Source organism: Jaculus jaculus, chromosome 2 (genome assembly GCF_020740685.1).
Source record: "Jaculus jaculus isolate mJacJac1 chromosome 2, mJacJac1.mat.Y.cur, whole genome shotgun sequence".
Lineage (NCBI taxonomy): Eukaryota > Metazoa > Chordata > Mammalia > Rodentia > Dipodidae > Jaculus > Jaculus jaculus.
The window spans coordinates 137757558-137780858 of record NC_059103.1 but is presented as its reverse complement, the minus strand read 5'-3'; the positions used below and the strand labels follow the sequence as shown (position 1 = coordinate 137780858).

The following is a 23301-nucleotide window of genomic DNA, read 5'->3' as shown; positions in this document are numbered from 1 at the left end:
AGAGCTGCTCTTTTGCAGAGTCTGTAATTAGCTCCTTTAAAACACAGATCCTTGTCCATGGGAAGCCTCCTTCAGTCTCTTAGTATTCAACCATTCTACCAAGCTTTGGGTCTATAGATGCTATTACCCTCATCCCACCAGCCTCAGGCACAATAACTGGGCACAGGCTCAGACAGACTCCTTCCACAAGTCCTTCCAAACAACAGCCCTCTATCAATCAGAACTGGTGAATGAGATCATAACATAGCTTGAAAAAAATAAAGCCCTAAGTTATGACAGAGATGATTTGATTTTGCCCAGTTATATGGGCCATTTTCTTTAATCTGTGAAATTATAACACTCCCTCCTAAGAGTCATCTAGGACTTAAAGCTACATATGTGAAATGCCCAGTTTACTTCCAAGCTCCACACTGTGATGTAAATATCAGTGACCTTCCTCCCTATATCAAAAGCAGTCAATTAGTCTCTGAGCCTTAAACCTACTGATAAACAGCTTTTTTGTTCTTCATGTTATGATAAGCAATCACATAAACTTAAAAGTTCTAGCAATTATGAAAAGGAAATTGTATTCATGAATACTGTAATGTATTATAGTGGATATTTAGATTTAATTTTTTGTCCAAACCAGACTACTAAATTAATAAGCACATTCATATTCTCTGCCTGAATGTTTACAGCCTCCCCTCCAAACATATTGGGGTATTGATGTGTGATTGGGGCCTGGGAAGAATTTGATCTCCATGAAGATGCAGGAGACCCCCAGGCTCTCATGAACCCCAAGTTTGTGTACTTCCTCAACTTATTAAAGAATTGAAGCCAGGCATGGTTGCTCACGCCTTTAATCCCAGCACTCAGGAGGCAGAGATAGGAGGATCACTGTGAGTTTGAGGCCACTCTGAGACTACATAGCGTCTTCCAGGTCAGCCTGGGCCAGAGTGAGACCCCACCTCAAAAAACCAGAGGGAAAAAAAAAAGAATTGAAAATGTGTACACAAAGAAGGGTAAATTATGAGAATTTAATAAAGATAATGTGGAAGGGCTGGAGCTATGGCTTAGTGATTAAGGCATTTGCCTGTGAAGCCTAAGAACCCAGGTTTGATTCCCCAGGACCCATGTAAGCCAGATGCACAAGGGGGCACATGTGTCTGGAGTTCATTTGCAGTGGCCAGATGACCTGGCATGCCTGTTCCTCCCTCTCCCTCTATCTGCTTCTCTTTCTCTCAAAATGGGTAAATAAATTTTTTAAAAAGATAGTGTTGAAAACAGGAGAGCAGCAAAAAGCAGCAAAGAAGAATTCCTCCTGCTGGAATTACCTTCCTGTTGCTGGGATAAACCATCCTATCAACAGCTGATTGGAGGAAAGGTTTTTTGTTTTGTTTTGCTTTTTTTCTCTCAGCTTAGTATCCAGGGAAAGCTTCATGATAGCAGGTGATAGCAATGGCATGTGCAGAGGCTGGAAATCACCTCACTCATGGCAGGTGGATAACAGCAGCAGGAGAATGAGCCTAAACTCTAGTAAAGAGGAGCTAACCCTAATCCCTCCCTCAACAACACACCTCCTCCATCAAGGCTCCACCTCCCAAATTGCTGCCAGCTAGGAAGCAAGCATTCAGAATACACAAGTTTCTGGAAAACATCTAATTCAAACCACACCTCCTCTCTCTCAGCATCGCTGGGGGAGGGAGAGAAGGGGGAAGAAAAGACCAAGGAGGAATTTCCCTCCCATGGAGAATAGCTGAAGAGGGGGACAAGAGAAGGGGTTGACACCATGTTTCTGGCCCATTTATATGAATCAGATATCTAACTGGAATGATCCTCATCACCCCCTCCGGGATGTAGATAGAAACCTGATTGGTTGGTGGGCCCAAGAGGAACACTGACTCAGGAAGGGCCCACACACCCAGGCTAAGCCTGTGAAACTGAAGAAGAAACAGCAAGCTGTTGCTGTTGCTGAGGAGGGATTAGGAGGTTGCTGCTTACAGCCATGTTGGATGACCCTGGATCAGATGTGGGTTCTACTCCAGCCAGGGCAGGCAAGATGGCTGGCATCCATGTTTCTGAGGGTCAATCCCTAGAACTTTAATTAAAAAGGGGGAAAAAAAGCTACCTTGGTCCTAATCCATACCAGTATGTTGAAACTTAACCTCTTGTGCAGTAGCATTAAGAAGAGGAGCCTTTGGAGGTTACTACATCATGAGGCTGGAACCCACATGAATAGAATCAGTGCCCACATAGAAGTAAGAGGAGCTTGTTTTCCCCTTGTGCCATGTGAGGATACAGCTAGAAGTTTCCATCTATGAGAAAACAGTACCCTCACCAGATACTGAAATGTCTGACACCTTAATCTTAGGCTTTCTGTCTTAAAACAAACAAACAAAAAAGATCTCTGTTGTTTATAAATTACTCTGTCTGAGCTATTTTGTTATAGTACCCAGAATGTACTGATATGTTCTAAGTCCTCTAATTTAAAAAAGGAAACCCCCTTTCTGTTTTCTCAGATGGGCTCATTCATGTCCTGTTAGCTATGTGGGTTCTTCACTGCATCACATGCCTGTGGTCATCTCAACTGAGTACATGAAATGGGAAACTGAGCTGAGTAACCGAAGCAGATAGCCAGCTCTGCCTGTGGAAAGTTAGACTGTTGTTTATATCCAGTTACAAGCAAGTGCCTGGCCTCTCTTTGTTCTTCTTTCTTAGCCCAGCAAGCTTTCTTCATACATATTCCTTCTTTGATTTCTGAGTTTCCATTGAGGTTCCTACTAGAAGTCCTTTGATTCTCCCCATTTTTGAAGCATTAAGATCTTTTCTGTGATGCGACACTCAAGACATACAAGTGATTATGTCAGTCACTCAGCAATGACCTTGGTAGACTCTTGCAGTGATGTGCAAATGCAGACAGCCTGGCTAGGACCATCTAAGAATCCTCAGGTCTGCAGTCTGAATTCAGGCACATCCACAGCCTCAGACCCATCTCCTGGCCCAGGATTGGTTGGTGAGACCATGAACCATGCCGAGAGAGCTGATTTTAGATCAGGAGTGTACAGTAAGTGTGAGATCCAAAGTAAACCTCCAAATAAACATCCACAACACAGAGGCCCAGGGCCGCATAAGTCAGCATCAAGCTGAAACAAACAGCTCTTTCTTTCTCTTAAGTCAGTGAGTCTCAAATGTAAAGCACAGAACATAAAACCGTTTTTTATTGTGAAAAACCTGCAGATTCCCACATGGCAGCAGTTGCGATGTAGAGCTTTGGTGTGGACCAAGCAGGCAGCTTTAGAGAAAACCACAGGTATGCCTTTCCAGCACTGCAGAGCTCCCCAGGAAACCCCAGGGCCATGAAAGGAACGCTGCTTTTCTCTGGCCACGCTAGAGCAGTGGTGTACCCAGGAGAAAAACACATCACCTTTACTCACATTTGTCAAATTTAACTGTGCACGTCCTTTCTGCCAAACACTGGGCCCTTTTCTTTCCTCCGTGTAGTCTCTTTATAGTCTGCTGTGGGCACTGGTTTCCTAAATGAGGGCAAACCTAAGAGGAAGGCAAAGCTTTGTGGGTGTGGTTGTTTACATGTGTATATGGTGTGTGTGCATTTTTGTGGGCATGATTGTGGGTGTGAGGGCATGCATGTGCCATGGTGCACATGTGGAGGCCATAGGATGACCTCAGGCTTGGTCCTCACTTTCCACTTTGAAGCAAGGTCTCTCATGGCTCCCCTTTGCATTTGCCAGGCTAGCTGGTCTGTGAGCTTCATGGCAAGTCTCCTGTCTCTGTCGCCCTTCTCACCTCAGGCACACTGGGGTTACAGATGCCTGGTACAGTGTTCGGCTTTATGTGGGTTCTGGGCATCTGAACTCATGTACTAAAACTTAAACAGCAAGCAGTTTATTCATTAACAAATCTCCCCAGTCTGAATGACAAAGTATAGATCTTTGATAGCAAGTGCTGCCTGAACTTAAGTTACTAGTTGGAGGGGGAAAAAAATGACAGGAGAGCATGCTTACAAATCATACTTCTAAGAAGGGTTTGTATCTATCTATAATATAGGGACTTGTTGCTGTAATACAGTGACTTGTACCCAGAATATAAAATAGCTCACTGCTCAGCAATAATCAGATAACCCAGCTTTTTAAAGCATATAAGATTTAAATAGATATTTCTTCAAAGAATATATGCAGATGAAAACAGCATATGAAAAGCTGCTCAATGATGCCCATCAGAACCCCAGCAGGGTACCACTTCACACTCACTAAAATGACAATGATAAAAAGGCACACAGCATTAAGTATGGAAGAGGGAGGGGGAAATGGAACACAAAATTGCTGGTTAGAAAAGAGTTTGGCATCAAAAGTTAAGCATTGATCTACCATATGACCCAGCTATAGCACTCCTAGGCATATATCCTAAGGACTCATCTCATTTCCTTTGAAGTACGTGTTCAACCATGTTTATTGCTGCTCAATTTATAATAGCTGGGAAATGGAACCAGCCTAGATGTCCCTCAACTGATGAGTGGATAATGAAGATGTGGCACATTTATACAATGGAGTTCTACTCAGCGGTAAAGAAAAATGAAGTTATGAAATTTGCAGACAAATGGATGGATCTGGAAAGGATTATACTAAGTGAGGTAACCCAGGCCCAGAAAGACAAGTGCCACATGTTCTCCCTCATATGTGGATCTTAGCTACAGATGACTGGGCTTCTGCGTGAGAAGGAAAATACTTAGTAGCAGAGGCCAGTAAGTTGAAAAGGAGAAGAGAAAGGAAGAGAGGAGGGTACCTAATGGGTTGGTATTGTATATATGTAACTACAATGATTGAGATGGGGAGGTAATATGATGGAGAATGGAATTTCAAAGGGGAAAGTGTGGGGGAAGGGAGAGTATTACCATGGGATATTTTTTTTATAATCATGGAAAATGTTAATAAAAATTAAATTTAAAAAACAAGTTAAGCATCGAATGTCACATAGTAGTTCTACTCCTAGGTCTATTACTCAAGAGAAATGAAACTGCCACACAATTACTTGTGAATGAATATTCATAACAGCAACACTGATAGTAGGCAAAAATGGCAAAAGTCTAAATGACTATCAACTGATGACTATATAACCAAAAGACTGCCAAATAAACAGGAAATATTATTCCTTGTCAGTATTTCTTCCATCCAAGTATTAGCCAGGCCGAACCCTGCTTAGCTTTCAAGATCAGGTACATTCAGGGTGGTGTGGCCATAGAACACACTGTCAGTATTTCTACATTTGTAATTGGAATAGACTCCTACAACAGAAAAAAAAAAAGCAGATTAATAAGAGAAAGGCAAGAAAGTTTATTAACATTGCCCATGAGAAACTTCAAGGAAAGATAATTGAGTTTGGTGGCTTAGAACTCATTCAAAATCAACTAAAAGCTAACATGGATAGAACTACGGATCATCCTGTTAATTGAAGTAACTGAAATTCAGAAAGATAAATACCACTTGTTTTTTATACAGAATATATATATATGAATGTAGAAAGGAGACTATGTATCAGGAGGAAGGGGACTAACAGAGGAAAGAGAGGGATAGAGAATTAGTGATACTAAATATGAGCAAAAAAGCAATGATTGATATATATATATATATATATATATGTGTGTGTGTGTGTGTGTGTGTGTGTGTGTGTGTGTGTATGTATATAAATATATATACATATATGAAAATAATATAAGGTAATCCATTTTTCTTGCATGCCAACTAAAAAAAGTAACTTAAATAAAAGAAGTAGCAACAGAAAGGGAGGCAGCTTTAGGCTTCTGGAAGTAGAAAGGGACATAAGGAAAGTAGTAATAGACAAGGGCTAACTTATAAGGTTGGTTATGGACATTCCTATAGTATAAACTCCCAAAACTAAGTGCCTACAGTCATATCCAGTGATCAATTTCTGGTGGAGAGGGCAGAGGTAGATATTTACAAATGTATGTCTTGCTTTTAGACAAATGGAACGAAGGAAGGTAGCTTTTCCACATCTGCTTCCTCTTAACTGCAACTCAGAAATCCTTCAGATCTGAGGAAGGCATAGTCTGGTCTCCTTCAGTACAATGGAATATTACTTGGACATTAAAAAGCAATGGAGGGGGCTGAAGAGATGGCTTAGCAGTAAAGGCACTTGTCTGTAAAGCCTGAGGACCTAGGTTTAACTCCCCAGAACTCACCTAAGCCAGATACACATGGTGGTGCATGCATCTGGAGTTCGTTTGCAATGGCTAGAGGCCCTGAAAAGCCCAATCTCCCTCTCTTTTTCTCTCTTTCTCTCCCTCCTCTCTCTGTAATAAATAAATAAATAAAGAAAAGCAATGGAGTGGCTGGATAATAGCTTAGCAGTTAAGGTGCTTGCCTGCCAAGCCTAAGAACACATGTTCTAATCTCCAGGTCTCACATAAGTCAGACACCCAATGACACAGAGCACAATATCTCACATGTGCACAGGAGGGCACATGTATCTGGAATTTGTTTGTAGAAGCTGAAGGCCCTGGAGTGCCCATTCTCTCTCTCTCTCTCTCTTTCTCTCAATTTTTCTTAAAGCAATGGAATATAGATACAAGTTTCAATATGGATGTACCTAGAAAACACTGTGCTAAGAGAAACCACCAAAGAAAAATTATTGGATCATTCCATTTATATGAAATGTCCAAAATAAGCAAATTGACAGATATGGAAAATAAATGATTGCCAAAGGCTGAGGTGAGAATAGAATGGGGAGCAATTGCCAATGGATACAAGGTTTTATTCTTGGGTGATAAAAATATTCTGGAATTTAGGGTCTGGAAAGATGGCTTAGCAATTAAGGCACTTGCTTGTGAAGCCTAAGGATCCAGATTCAATTCCCCATTACCCACATAAGCCAGATGCACAAAGTGGCACATGCATCTGGAGTTTGTTTGCAGTGGCTAGAGGCCCTGGCACACCAATTCTGTCTCTCTCTAATAAAAGTAATTTTTTAACATTCTGTAATTTAATAATGGTAAGGTTATGAATATAACAAAAACATTGACTTGTATATTGTTAAATGATAAATTTTACAGTATATTAATTATATCTATTATAAACAATAAAACTATTATGAAATATTTCTTAATTTCTACATAGAAGATAAAGTTGGGCATTTATTTAACATAGCCTCTTTTTTTAGGGCATTCATTTGCCCAATATAAAGCTAAATGTAAGATGTGGAAAACTGAATTTTTTTGCAGTTTATTCATATTTTTACAGGTCATCTGGGGTAAAGGCAGAAATCATTACATGGCTGGTGGCTTCCAGCCACTTGCCTGTGAAATAACAATAGAGGGCCATGGGCTGGCTTTCTGAGAGGGCTGGTTCCTCTAGCTGAAGGGCTTTTGTTTTGAAAAAGCTGTATTAACTGAGAACCTAAACTGAATTGCTCTGAAAGCATAAAAATTTCAAAGACAAAATCTGGGACAAGGAGAAAGGGGTAGGAGGGTAGGAAACATTGCCAGATTGTCTATGAGGAGAATTAGGAACTCAAAGATAGCAAAGGAGGATTTAAAGTAAATCATTCTGTGAAGGATGTAAATTCTCTTTAGAATGTCCTAGCAGCAACCCTTGCCAATGCTCACTATGACCTGCTCTCTTACTAAGGATTTGTGGAATTAGATCTGCTATCTAGATACATAAGGAAATGCTGGGTTTGGCATCAAGGTAAGCTGAGGCCTGAAGCCCTCACTAAGAGTAAGACAGTGAAGCTCTCCCATGAGATTTGTAGACTATATCTAGAGAACTTTTAGTTGAGAATGACATACAGCTAAGACTAAACAACAACCAGATAGCCAAACTGAACCCTTAAGGTTTCTGTAATCTCCTTTTCTGATGTTTCTAAGATGTACAAAATTTGTCTCATTTAAAGTCCAGATAAAAATATTACATATCTTCCACAATGCAAGGAGTTGTAAATTGTATTTGAAAGCCCTGAAAGACTTAATAAGCTTTCATTCAACTCTCAAATAATTATTTGTGATTGTGGAGAAATATAAAGGAAAATATCTATTGGCTTAGCTTATACTTCATTCATTTCATGACTAATTTAATGCATTAAATTGATGCATAAAGGAATATTAATCACCTAATATCTTTTACGAAAATTGGTGGAGAAAATTTAAAATTAGAGAGCCAATGAGGCAAATCCCTGTGCTTACATGTGCTTTTTATCAAAGGAGTTAAGGACAGAGAATTCCAGAGATTTAGAAATTTACATCATAAGGAGTTTGCTCACTGTGGTTGTTGATAACATGGTGAACATTTAGGAAGGATTCCTTGTGGACCAAGCATGTGGTAATTTGTGACATGAATATCTCATTGGTAGACATTTCTACTATCCCTATTTAACTAATGAAGAATCTAGGAAAGAAGTTAGTAACTTGCTCAAGAGCACCAGGAGTTAGAGGCTTGGAAGATATTTCAGTGGGTAAAGTGCATGCCTCACAAGCACGAGAATCCACAGGACCTACTTAAATACCAATTATGGAGTATCATGTGCTTGTGATCCCAGCACTAGGGAGCTAAAGACAGGAGGATCCCTGCCACTCATTGGCCAGCCAATCCAGCCTAATCAGTGAGCTCAAGGTTCAGTGAGAGACCCTGCCTCAAAAGGAAGTTGACAGCATTCCCGAGGATAACACCCAAAGTTGTCCTCTGGCATCCACATATACATGCATGTATATTAACACCCACACTCACACACCTAGAGTGCCACCAGTTGAACTTACCATGGGAAGTCTCATCTGGCTGCCACATGTGTCTCTGTTTGTAACCACAGATCTGACTCCCTAAGGATGGACTTGTCACAAGATCGCCATTGCTCCAGTGTGTAAAGGGTTAAATAATGTAGACCTGCAGGGGAATGCTTTAGTTCTCAGAAGAAGAATTGGATAATTTTGTCCAAGATTTTGAAACAAGCAAGAGAAACAGACTGGGAATGTGTGGTAAGAAAGAAGAAAAGGAAGGTGTCCCCAGATGCTATGACTGATCACATGCAGGCAGTCAGTGTGACCTCAGGAATGAGCTGACCAATTCTTGTTCTTCCCAGCTGAAGCTTAGCATCTTCCCATGCTGGCAGTTATTTTTCTAGCTCACACTTTTATTGAACGTATCACATTTTTATGATCCCAGGTTATGTCCAAGACATGTGCCTGCTTTGTGCATACTAAGGGTGTTGAGTCCCCATCCTTTGCTTCCCCTACACACTGCCACTGAAGCAAAGCTGTGGTTGAGAAGTCAGCAAACACCCCAGACGTACCTGATGTTCTTTCTTCATCCTTGGGCGTTTCTTTGAGACTACTGCTGTATATTTAAATTGATTTCTTGATCATTTAGATGTGTTTGGACAAAAACAGTTAGAGTTAATGTTGTCCTGATCCCTTGTTGGTGTTCTAGAACCTTCTGTTGTCACTGTAATCATATCTAAAACAAGATTACCTGCACCTAATCACACAAAACACACCAGTACCTGGCCACTTTCTTCTTTGCTGCCTCCTACAATGACTACTTACAGTACTATTTCAAGAATAATAATATTGAAGTTTCAGAAGAAAGTGTGGAACTTTGTAGTATTGGTTATTCTTATTCCAAAGGTGTTTTTCTAGGTCCTGATAATGTTTGAGGAGAGCAGACAATAAATATTGAAACAAGAAGAACTCACTGCTATTAGTGCTTCTAGTTTCACTGTTTAATGTGCTTTTCTCTTAAATTTCTCTTGAAATAAGTTTTGGGGAAGGCATGTTCTGCCCACAGCAGCCTCTTCCTAGTGTCCATATTGCTGAAGCTAAAACTATGAAGACTTCACAACCCAGAACCCCTAGGCTGGACCTGGTTGTGATTTAGGCTCTGTCATTTTGGTGCCCTGGAAGACTGAGTGTAGAAGAAGGTAGAGGTCACTTGTTTCTCTGTCCTGCAGTCCAACACCACTTAAGTGAAGCACCATTCCCTCTCAACTCTTCCCTGAAATGTGCTGTTCTTCACCTCAGGAGAGGCAATATCCAGCCTAAAATTGCCAAGAAGGCTCATAGTAGTTTCTTTCCCAATGGCTCTAAACAACATTCACTACATATTACTTAAAGAAAAAAAAAATCACAGGCTGGAAAAATGGCTTAGCAGTTAAGATACTTTCTCCAGGTCCCACATAAGCCAGATGCACAAGGTGATACATGCATCTGGAGTTTATTTGCAGTGGCTAGAAGCCCTGGCATGCCCTCTCCCTTCTCCCTCTCTCCCTCCCTCTCTCTCTCCCTCTCTCTCTCTCTCTCTCTCTCTCTCTCTCTCTCTCTCTCTCTCTCTCTCCCCCCTTCTCTCTCCTTCTGTCTGTGTCTAATAAATAAAAAAATCCCTTTGAGTGAAACCCTACCTCACAAAACAAAACACCCTCTGCTTAAACTAGCCACGGTGGATTCTGGACACTCTCTCATGAAACCATGATTAATAAAAGAGTCTTGAACAAAGCTGGAGAGATGGCTCAGTGGTTAAAAGTCATTGCTTGCCAAGCCTGAAGTCCGGGGTTTGATTCCCAGTACTCACATAAAGAAAGATGCACAAAGTGCGTCTGAAGTTCATTTGCAGTGCCACGAGGCACTGGCATGTCCATCTTCCCTCCCTTCCCCTTATCTCCTTTCTCTTTCTCTCTCTCCTTATAAATAAATAACTATTTTTTGAAAAAGAGTCTTCAGGGAACATTTCATTTTCCAGTTTGTATCTATAACCTTAGCCAAGAATTCTACTCATTCATAAACAGTCTGACATTCAGATCGGTTTATCTTTTACTCTGTATCCATAATTGCTACTACCCCACCTTTTACTATAGTCCATCACCATCTGCTATGTTTGTTTTTTTAAAATAATGTACCTGTTGGAAAAATTAGTAGGCAGCTGTCTTTCTCCTTAACAAGAGAATATATTAATTCTCTTCAATGTGCCTCTAACTCATCAAGCTTGAACACATTTTTGCGAACTTCATTTTTTCCAGGATACAGGATCAGAGGCTAAGCTGGAAAAGCTTTGTGTCTATGGCTTAAACAAATACAAAACACACCCTTCATTTTTCTTCTCTTCCTATACACACACATTCTCAAGTTAACATATCACTGAAAAGAGCTATTTTATCTTTTGTGAATTTTCTCTTAAAGCCTTTGGTTCTACTCTAGACACTGATTATGGGTAAAAATCACTTCACCCTTCTATTTTATATTTCATGCCTAGTATGCATGACATATTCAAATGCTTTTAAAAATGAACTTTTGGGCTGGAGAGATGGCTTAGCGGTTAAGTGCTTGTCTTTGAAGCGTAAGGACCCTGGTTTGAGGCTCGGTTCCCCAGGACCCACGTTAGCTAGATGCACAAGGGGGCGCATGGAGTTTGTTTGCAGTGGCTGGAGGCCCTGGCACACCAATTCTTTCTCTCTCTCTCCCTCTTCCTCTCTCTGTCTGTCACTCTTAAATAAATTTTAAAAAATAAAAATAAAAATGAACTTTTTATGAACACAGATTATGTTTGTATTAATTATGTGTGTGCACACAGACATATATTCTGTGATCATTAATGTGAGTAAATGTATAATAGGTTACATCTGTTCCAACATTGTGAATCTACACCTTTTCTGAAGTCTTCAAGAACAATGTCACCTTTTACAAAGAACTGTTTGAAAGTCATTGGAGGAAGAAGCATATAAAAAGTGATAGTTGCCAAAAAAAAAAAAAAAAAAAGCCAGGTATGGTGGCACACGCCTTTAATCCCAGCACTTGGGAGGCATAGGTAGGAGGATCACCATGAGTTCGAGGCCACCCTGAGACCACATAGTGAATTCCAGGTCAGCCTGGGCCACAGTGAGACCCTACCTTGAAAATTTAAAAAAAAAAAAAAAAAGTGATAGTTGAAGGGAGCATGGACAGCTGGCAGGACACTGGGCTGGTTTTTCACCTGGAACTAATGTTTAAGTCCAGTGACTTTACTGCCCCCGCGCTAGCAGGTAACTCTCCCTTGTTGCTCAGCCTTTGGGGAGCCAGTACCCTTGCCTTGAGCATAAGATGAAGGTTTCTTTAAAGTTTTCATCTGCTAATCTTTTTTCTACCATACCAGTTGCTTTTCAGTGTGATTGCCCTTCTGATTTTATCTAAACAAGCTACATCTTTCTAATAATGCTCCTCCTGCTGACTCATTTGCATTTGAGAATTAATGTTACTTTCTACGAATTTCATGCATATCTAATTGATCTGATTTGGGAGAGTCCTTGTTACTGTTTTGAACATTTCAGAAGTGCAATAGTATTAGGTTCCCTCTGAATCACTGTTAGTAAAGATGTTCCTTGTTTTCAGACTCCTAATTCCCTTGTAACTTATATTCTTATTTTTTAATCCAAGCTCCTTTTGAAATAATTTTCTGTTCTTAAAAAAAAAAAAATCTCGGCCGGGTGTGGTGGCGCATGCCTTTAATCCCAGCACTCGGGAGGCAGAGGTAGGCGGATCACTGAGAGTTCAAGACCACCCTGAGACTACAGAGTGAATTCCAGGTCAGCCTGGGCTAGAGTGAGACCCTACCTCGAAAAACCAAAAAAAAAAAAAAAATCTCAGTTGTTATAATCCCAACACAGCCCTTGAAAAGGTAAGGCAGGAAGATCATCAACCCAAACTAGGCTGCATAGTAATACCCTGTCTCAAAACACACACACACAAATTGGGCAGGTCTGATGGTATATTCTTATAATACACCACTTTGGAGACTGAAGCGGGGGGACTTTAAATTCTAGGCCAGCCTGGGACACACAGAGAGATTTGCCTCAATAAGTAAATAAATAAAATAAATTCATGGTACTTGGAACAATGGGTTTTTAAATCTCTTTTAAATGCTCTTCTAACATGCAGCTATCAGTAACCAAAGATATTATTTTCATCTACCACTTTTTATAATTGTTCAAAAAGTTGTAACATATAATGACGAGAGAGAGATGAGTAGTCACCTCACCTTCTACTCTCTTCCAGAACAGTGTTTCCCAGACTGTACAAAACCCTTGCCACTGTAGAATGCTAGGGGAGTCAAAAGGAGGGCAAAAAACCTGACAATATGACGTTTTAAGATTGTGTAAGCTGTAGGAGAAAATATTTCTTGTATAATGTGAGGAAAAGCACACCAAATATATTTTCTATACTTATAACCTTAGAAGTTATCAGATACATCATAGAATTTATCATTCTTTTCTTCAGTTACTACTTATTACTAGTTACTAGGAAGACAGTAATAAATAAACCTATCAAATCAGGTTAAACAGATGCTCTGAAGAAAATTATAACACCAGGAAAGTGATAAGACAGTGTCAGGATGGGATGAGTTAGCTCTTTGGCGTCAGAGAGAAATCTTTTTGACACTTGAAACTGAAGTAGGTCTGGGGAAAGAACCATGAAGGTGGCTGGGATGATAAAGTCCCAAAGCTAGGAGCATCTTTGGAGTGCTTGAGGCTCTGTAGCAGGAGCTGAGGGAGGGTGACTGGTGAGAGACGAAGCCAGAGGAAGAACCAGAAGCAAGGTAATACAGGTCCTGCACCTGCCCTTTCTGTTTTGCTCTTAATGGCATGGAAACCACTGGAGAGTTACTGAATGAGGAGCAACATGACTCTGCTTGCTAAATGAATTTAATTATTTATTTGCAAGCAGAGACAGAGAGAATGGACTTGCCAGGGCCTCTGGCTGCTGCAAAAGAACTCCCAATGCATGTGCAACTTCTCTGCACATGTGGCTTTACCTGGGTACTGGGGAATTGAATCCTGGTTGTTAGGCTTTGCAGGCAAGTGCCTTATAGTATAGTGTGTGTGTATAGTAGCACACATCTGTTAATCCCAGTACTTGGGAGGCAGAAGCAGGAAGATCTTAAGTTCAAGGCCATGTTGGGATACATAACAAGTTCTAGGCTGTGCCAGTCAGCTTCATGTTGCTGGGATGAACCTCCAGACCAGATACAGTTGTGAGAGGAAGGGAATTTATTTGAAGGTTACAGACCCAGGGGAGGTACCATAATGGCAAAAGAAGCTGTCCCCCCTTCATAGGTCACTCAGAGAGAGAAAAGCCACCACTAGCACCGCAAGCAAGCATACTCCAGGAATCCTAGGCAGAGCTCAAGCACTCTGCATATTTTTAGCTGGAAATTCCAGATCTACCCCCAAACACCTTAGGGCTGGACATAGGATCCACCCACAGTGACACCAAGTTATCAGCTTGAATAAAACTCCTGAATCTACTGGGAAACATCCATTCAAACTACTACATTCCACCCCTGTCCCCCAATAGATTCATAACCATCTCACATTATAAATAGTAATCAGTCAAAATTCAAAGGTCCCCACAGTCTTTACCAATTTAAAGTTCCAAGCCTTATCTAAGATAGTCTCTTAGCTATGAGTCCTGTAAAATCAAAATAAGTTAAATATATATTCAACATAGAAAGACACAGAGTAAAGATTTTCAACTGCTATAAGGCATAATAAGGAGAGACTAGACCAATGCAAACTCAATAACTTCAAGCAAACATCAAACATCTGCAGTTCAAGTCTAATATCATGACCAATGACTGACAGCCACCAGATTTTCCAATTTCACCCCTTCCAGCTGGATTAAATAGCCTGGGAAAACTTCCAACCCAGACCAACAGCACTTCATGGTAGACCTTCTATAATCCTGGTATATCCAAAACATCTTTGGGTCTCCATGCAAACCATGGTCCATCTTCCAGTGGCTTCACCAGCCGCTTCATCAGGGTCATTAAACCCTGCATATATGCCCCATCTCAGCAGCAGCTCCTGGAACCATGGGCACTTTATGACCCACTCCATGTATGTTTCATACTTCCAAAACCAATACCAACTGTCCAGAACACAGCCATATTCTTTTTTCTATTGTTTATTAGTCATGTATACAGTTTTTACAGTCTAAAGTCATGTTGGTACCATCATTAGCTTCCTCTCTACCCTCCCCCTTCACAGGGACCCTCCTCATGGGGGAATATGGGTCATGCATTGTGGAGTTAGTCATAAGTTATAGGTAATAGGAAATGTCTCTGTACATAATGACCCAACATGTGGCTCTAACATTCTTTCCACCCCCTCTTCCACAAATTTCCCTGAGCTGTGTTGGGTTCATTTTAGGTCTGCTTCAGTGATGAGGTCTTGGCAGCATCAGTGTCTCTGGGTATCTGATTTGGTAGGAGTTGCATGTTCTGTGTGTCTATCTCCTGCACCCTTGTGCTGGTACCAGGTTCACCAAGAAAGCAGTACTCTTGCTGATTTCCCCAATTACTCTTAGTTGCAGTTGTGGCCCTTTTGAGATGTGAGGGACTGGTTTTCTCCTTAGGATCTGTGTCCATCTGAAAAAGAGAAGCCAATTCTCCAACAGAGACTAAAGTTAGTGCTAGATAAATGGGCTAACCATTTTTAAGAGAGAATTTAATAGGTGTAGGTCCTCTTATATCCCACAATTGGTGGGAGCTTGATAATGGAGAACAGGCTCATTTTTTGATATAGTTATGACTTGTTTCCCAGCTCCAACTATGGGTTCCATTCCACTGAGCAAATCAGTTAGCCAAATCAAGACCTGTTGGTCTCCCACCATGGCTGTATGCCACTATTACACTTGTGTAAACATCATGTCAGGTTGTTTGCTGCTGAGTAGCTTAGACCATGAGTTGCTTGGACAGATGTTGGTCACTTTCCCCCATTTGCTCATGTAATACTCTGGCACTAGGCAAGCTAACTGTCTGGGGACTGACTCTCTTCTAGGTTCCATTCAGGTCACTCCAAGTTCTGTGCCATCAGCATATGGTGTCTTCAGCAGTAAGGTCTTACCACTAACCTTTGGTGGGTCATCAAGTATTCTGACAGAAACCTGTCTCCTTTTTTGGAAAACCTTGTAGGTCTCTCTGGTCAACAGCTCATTGTGGATGGTAGCCACATGCTAGTGCTGGGAGTTACAGGTCAGTGCCAAAGAAAAGAAGAAAGAAAAATATAGGTAATATGAAAGAGATAGAAAAGGGAGAGAGAGGGAGGGAGAGAGAAACAGGAAAAGATTAAGGTCAGTCTTTATCATATCCTCTTCAGGACCTTATGATTCCAGTGTTCCCTCTAAGGGCATGATAAAGGTTCAACCATTTAGTCTGTCTTTTAGGATATAGAATTTTATGGTACCATCACCATTTGGGTCCAGTTTTGTGTCCCCCCACACTTACCCTCCCCTCCTATCCCACCCATCTTATTGTCTGGTCCTTGAGATGCTTATTAGGTATATCAGCATCTCAGGTAGATTCAGGTTAGAAGCCATAGATGAGTGAGAATATATGACGATTATCTTTCTGTGATTGGGTGAGTTCACTGAGAATAAGCTCTTCCAGGTTAGACCATTTTTCTTCAAATTTCATTGTATCATTTTTCCTTACTGCTGTATAGATTTACATCATGTAGATACACTACATCTTGGTTATCCATTCGTCTAATAATGGACATCTGGGCTGATTCCAGCTCTTACCTATTATGAATTGAGCAGCTATAAATATGGTTGAGCAAATCTCTCTGAACTGAGGTGTGGAACTTTTAGGATAAATGCCCCGTAAGGGAATAACTGGGTCTGTTGGTAACTCTATAGTCAACCTTTTTAGGAGTCTCCATGTTGCTTTCCAAAGTGATTGTACCATCTTACATTCCCACCAACAGTGGGTGAGCATTCCTATTTCTCCACATCCTCGCCAGAATTTATTTTCATTTGATTTTTTAATGTTTGCTATCCTTACTGGGGTAAGGTGGAATCTCAAGGATGAACTAAATCAATGACTTTGAAAAGCAGGTTCTTCCTTACAAAGGGTTCTACCATTCAGTCTTTCTTTTCATGGTTTTAATGTAAAGAAGTTGGACCATCTTCCTTCCAAATGCTAATGTATTTGACAATAGCATCTTCAGCAACCAGTCTCAGTGCTCATAATTTTAAACTTGCTTGAATTTTTCTAACTCTAAATCTTAAATTTCTCAGTTCCATATCTTTAGCCAAGAATATCAGTCCATTGCAAAATTAGCCTTGATCAAACTCTCTGGAAATGAGAGGTAGAATGCAGCCAGCCCATATGCCAGTAGTCCAGTTCAAACAAAATTCTCTGCAGTCTTTCCCTTTCTGTGGAAAGTTCATAAGCAAAGCCTTCAAATACAATTCTCTCTGCACTTAGCATTTTCAAATTCTCACCAAAATAGCCCACAGAAGCTGGATTACTGCTCTGGATGGCATCTTCTGTTGCAATACCAGGTCCATACCCATTCCTCAGAAACAAAAGTTCCAAAAAAACAAAATCAGTGTAGTCAGATTCATCTCAGCAGCTCCATCCCACTCCTCAGAACCAATTTTGTAGCAGCCATCTTCAGTTGCTAGGATGAACTTCCAGACCACACACAGTTTATAGGAGGAATAAGAGAATAGAATTTATTAAAGCTTACAGATTCAGGGGAAGCTCCATAATGGTGAAAGGAGCTGCCCCCCTTTACCAGATCCATGCAGAGAGAAAAGTAATACCAGCACCATAAACAAGCACATTCCAGGAACCCCAGGCAGAATTCAAGCACTCTGTATATCTTTAGCTGGAAATCCCAGATCCACCCCCAAACACTTTAGGGCTAGATCTAGAATCTACCCACACTGACACCAAGTTACAAACTTGAATAAAACTCCTGAATCTATTGGGGGACATCCATTCAAACTGCCATATAGGCCAATTTCATATGCATATGATATCTGTCCAAAATTAAATAAATATAGTTTAAAAACATATATGCTCCTAATTTAAGAAAATGAACATGATAAAACACGTAGCCCCCTAATGTTAAAAAAAAAATACCAAAAAAGTGGCAGTTTACCTGATAAATTATTTCCCAAAATATTTAGTCCTCTAAGAAAGAAGCAATGGGAAACCTAAGATACCATGTTATGTTGTGAAGTGTTCAAAGCAATTTGACAAGACAACCAAAAGTCAATTTGCATCCCTCTTTCATTCAAAAATGGGCTGAGCAGATCCTAAGAAGAGAGCTGCTCCAACATACCTCAAAAGGGGCCCAAATGAAACTAAGGACAACTGGCGAAATAAGCAAGGGTGATGTTTTCCTGTGAACCAGATACCAGCACAAAGGGGAAGGAGATCAACACAGAGAAAAATCAACTCCTACCAAATCAGAGAGCCAGAGCCTCAGAGGCCCCCAACACCTCAGCACTGAAGCAGACCAAAAATGAACCCAACATGGTTCAGGGAAATTTTGCGGAAGAGGGGGCGGAAAGAATGTCAGAGTCACATGTTGGGTCATGATTTGCAAAGACATTTATCATACCAATAACTGGGGGCTAACTCCACAATGCACGACCCATTTTCATTAACAAGGAGGGTCTAATGGGAGGGGGTAGATCACAGATGAGCCTAAATAATGGTACCAAACTGCCTGTATTTACTGAAAAGAAAACTAATAAATTAAATTTTTAAAAAATGGGCTGAATCCACACTCTGAGGCTAGACACTTGGGAAGTAGAGACAAGTCCAATAGATTCCCTACCCTCATTGGTTTTAAACCACTGTGTTTGAAGTGGTTGTCAAGAGTGGGCACAAGGAGGGGGATAAAGAATTAAAATCTTACAGATACTGTACTATCAGAGTTCTCAAAAAAAAAAAAACAGGAAAAAACTCGGAACCAATAGAATGGAGAGAGAGAGAACAGAAAAGAAAAGAGGAGAGGAGGGGAGGGGAGGGGAGGGGAGGGGCGGGGCGGGGCGGGGCGGGGCGGGGCGGGGCGGGGAGGGGAGGGGAGAGGAGAGGAGAGGAGAGGAGAGGAGAGGAGAGGAGAGGAGAGGAGAGGAGAGGAGAGGAGAGGAGAGGAGAGGAGAGGAGAGGAGAGGAGAGGAGAGAAGAGAAGAGAGAGCTGGCTCACACAATTTTGGAAGCTGGCAAATTCAAAATCTGCAGGTAAGGCCCACAGGGTAGGGACCCAGGCAGGAACAGACATTGTAGCTGACACCTGAAGGTTGGCTGGGGAAGAATTCACTCTTGCTTAGGGAAAGTCAGTCTTTTGGTTCTATTCAGACTTTTAAGTGATTGGTTAAAAGCCCCCTGCATTATGGGGGTGCAGCATGCTTTAGTTACAGCTTACCAACTTAAATGTTAATCTTACATAAAACACATTGTCACATAAAATAAACCATCACAGATATCAGAAAAGTCTTTACAGAGGAGATAAAAGCATATTTGAACATGAAAAGTGCATTTATCAGGAGAGTATTCCAGGTAAGAAAAATGCACAGAGGCTTTGAGACTAATACCTAGGATGTGGCCAGGACAGAGTATTGTGAGGACAGCTGGGTGGAGGCTGTGAGGAAGTGTTCACAAGTGGCAAGTTACCCATAGACATAATGCATGTCAAATATGCTGAGCTTCTGCACCATGCAGTTTTACAGCTTTTATTCTAGAACCAATCATATTCCAAATGGCATTGTAAGTACATGAGGTTATATCACAGAGGAAGTCATGAAAAGTCATAGCACACCTTCAGGGTATATCAGTTCTACTGCAAGATTTTGAAAGGAGATTTTTTTTTTTGTCAAAACAAACCCAAATATATAATTGAGTGAACTATGTAATTCACATAGATTTCAAAGGCAAACAGATTTCAAGAAAGCTCTGAACTTAAGAGTCATGCTGACTTTGCCTGTGAAAGGTATTTTGGTGAGAATGTTTGACAAACACTGGGTAACTAAGAGTTTTCTTTATTTGGCTTTCTGGAACTACAGTGAATACCAGAGACAATGAGTTAAAAAAGAGAGCACATGCTATTTGGATTCGTTTTACAGGTTTCAGCCCACAACCGTAGCCTCATGGTTCATCCTGTGTCAGGGCAGTAACCATGGTGGAGAGCAAGCATGGTGAAGCAAAACCACTCACTTCATAGCTCATAACAAAAGAGAACTGCCTCTGAAGGGCATGCCAGAATGCCCAGGCCCCACCACATAACAAGTTCACTCCCTCCCAACTGTGTCATTTGTTATAAACTTGACACATGATAGGTCTTTAGGGAACACTTACTCATAGCAGAGACCTTAAAGGTTTCCCAAGCAGGAAGAATATCACTGGTTTCTGAGTTTCCCTTGAGCAGGAGGATCAACAAAAGACTGGAGGGGAATTTCCAGCTGGACAATAATCCAGAAGTCAATAATATGAACCGAGGAGAAAGGGTTACATGAGAGGTGATAATGAAATGGAAAAGTTGAAGTTGGGAGGGAAAGTAGGGTGATCAGAATGACTCCATTTTTGTTAGAAGTGATAGATAGACCAGGATGTCATTTAATGATATCTGTCATCTAGCAGGCACTGAGAACTTGGTGAAAACCCTAAGTCCAGTTTGAACGAGGGAAAGACACAGACCTGAAGGATTAAAAAATGTCTTGCCTGGGATGGAAAGATGGCTCAGTGGTTAAGTCATTTGCCTGTGAAGCCTAAGAATGCATGTTCAAATCTCCAGGTCCCATGTACCCAGAGGCACAGTGATGTGAGCATGCAATGTTTCGCATGTGCACAAGAGGGCACACACATATGGAGTTTGTTCACAGCAGCTGAAAGGCCCTGGCGTACCCATTCTCTCTCTCTTACTCTCTCTCTCTCTCTTTTCCCCTCTCTCTCTCCCTCTGTCTCTTTCTCAAAAATAATATATCATATATATATATATATATATATATATATATATATATATATATATTAAAAATATGTCTTGGCTGAACAGCAATTATTTGTGGCACCTCCTTCAAAATGGGTAGAAGAGGCTCTGAGGAAAGATGGGATTGGTCAGGTTCATACAATGAGGAGAGGTCATGCAGAACCCCATGCCTGCCCATACCTCTTGGGTCCAAGCTTTCCATTTTGAAGATACAATATAGGGAAATAGGAAAGGTGATGACAACAATGTTTTGTTTTGTTTTTTAATAATAACAGAGTAGAGGACTGGGGAGATGGCTCAGTGGTTAAAGGCATTTGCTTGCAAAGCCTACTTGTCAGGGTCTAATTCCTCAGTATTCATGTAAAGCCATATGCACAAAGTGGCACATGTTTCTGGAGTTCATAACAGGAGGCTCTGGTGTTCATTCTCTCTTTCTCCCTCCTTCTCTCCCCTGCTTTTTTCCTATTTATTTATTTAACAGAGAAAGAGGGGGAGAGAGAGAGAATCGGCATACGAGGGCCTCCATCCACTGCAAATGAACTCCAGACATGTGCACCTCCTTGTACATCTGGCTAACGTGGGTCCTGGGGAATCAAACCTGGGTCCTTTGGTTTTGCAGGCAAATGCCTTAACCGCTAAGCCATCCCTCCAGCCTTTAAAGGCTTTCTATACTTAATTTTAGAATTCCATATTAGGGAACAACTTTTCCTCTAATGATGTATGTTCTGTATTTATTTTCCCCTACAACCCTATAAATGATTAGCTGAATAACCAAATTAAGCTGTAAGACCTTTTTTTATTTGCTTGCTTGTTTGTTGTAAGACACAGTCTCATGTAACTCAGGATGAACTTGAATTTACTAGGTAGTGAAATATGACCTTCAACTTGCCCCCGCCCCCATTTCCCAATGTTGGAATTCCAGGCAGGTGCCACATGCATGCCTTAAATTTCATGAATTTTTAAAAGATGAATACATTGGAATTAACTCCAGAGATATAAACAATTTGAATATAAGATTCTTAACTGCTCTGAAAAGTTAGCAAAACTCTGTAGAGCCACAAGGCTCATTCTATGGATATGGGGGTGGATGTGAATAAGTTTTGTATATGTATATATATGTACATGTGAAGGCTGGAGGTAAACACCAATTGTCTTCTTCAATCACTTACCTTAGTTTTTTTGATACATGATCTGTTACTGAACCTGGGGCTCACTAGTCAGTGAGACTAGCTGGCAAGCAAGCTCTAGAAATACACCTGTCACCCCCTCTCAAGAGCTAGACTTACAGGTACATGCCACCATGCCCACTTTTTAGCCATGGATGTTGGGGATCTGAACTCAAGTCTTCATGCATGCACAGCAAGCACTTTACCAACTAAGCCATCTTTACAGTCCTACAAATGTGTTTGGTTTTGTTTATATGTAGTGTATATGTGTGCATGCACACAAGTGTTCATATAAGTAGGTGCACATGTGTGCATGCGCATGTGGAGGCCACAGAACAACCTCGAGTGTTATCCTCAGGTACACTGTCCACCTCTTGTTGATATAAGGTCTCAGCTCATTGTCCTTGAGCTCACCAACTAGATTACACTGGCTGACCAATGAGCTCTAGAGATCCTTCTGACTCTCCCTTCCCAGCACTGGGGTCACAGGCACACACCACCATGCCTGGAATTTAGCTGACACTGGAGATCAAACTCAGACCCTCATTCTTGCAAAGGCAAGCACTTTACCAGCTGAGCTACCTCCATGTCTTCTCTTTACAAATATTTATTGAGTACCCGTGATGGTTAACCTTTACTGTCAATTTGTCTGAATTTGGAATCACCTAGGAGATATACCTCTAGGTGTGCATGTGAAGGAATTTCTACAGTGGCTTAACTAAGGAGGGAAAACCCACCCTGAGTGCACCCATCCCATGTACTGGAGTACCAGGCTGAATAAAAAAAGAAGAAAGAAGGACTCAAGCTGAGCACCACACTCCTTCTTCTGCTCTCCTCATCTACCCAGATGTGAACAAACTCCTGCCACCACAGCCTTCAGCTGCTTATGCTCAGTTGACTAGAGCCTCAACTTCATGCCAGTAAAATAAACTCTTCCCCTGTAAGTGGCTTCTATCCCAAATGTTGTCACAGCCACGAGAAAAGTAACTTCAGACAGTGTTCTGATCAAAAAGACTCTTTCTAATTTTATTTGTCAACTCTATGGCCCCCTATTTCTGGGAAATTTCCTATAAAAACACCTTTTCTGACAATCTAGCATGCTACAGGTACTGCCATAGTTGTATTATATACCACAGTTATATGTGGTAAGAGAGGAGGAGAATGAAAATGGAAGGCAAGGGAAACAGGCAATACTATGCGTTGCTATTGCTATTACTAAATAAGCGCAACTTCTAAGGAAGGTATTCGGCAATGTTTATCAAAAGTCACATATTGGGGTGGGCTGGAGAGATGTCCAGTGGGTAAAGGTGCTTGCTTGCAAAGTTTGACAGTCTGGATTCTATTCCCTAGTACCCACATAAAGTCAGATGCACAGGGTGACACAAGCATC

At 41.1% G+C, this 23301-nt stretch overlaps 1 protein-coding gene across 3 annotated transcripts in view; it reads left to right on the top strand.

The window, feature by feature from the left end:
- Positions 1-23301, top strand: part of Cpa6 (carboxypeptidase A6) — a 342345-nt gene that overhangs the window by 277422 nt on the left and 41622 nt on the right. The window lies entirely within an intron of this gene.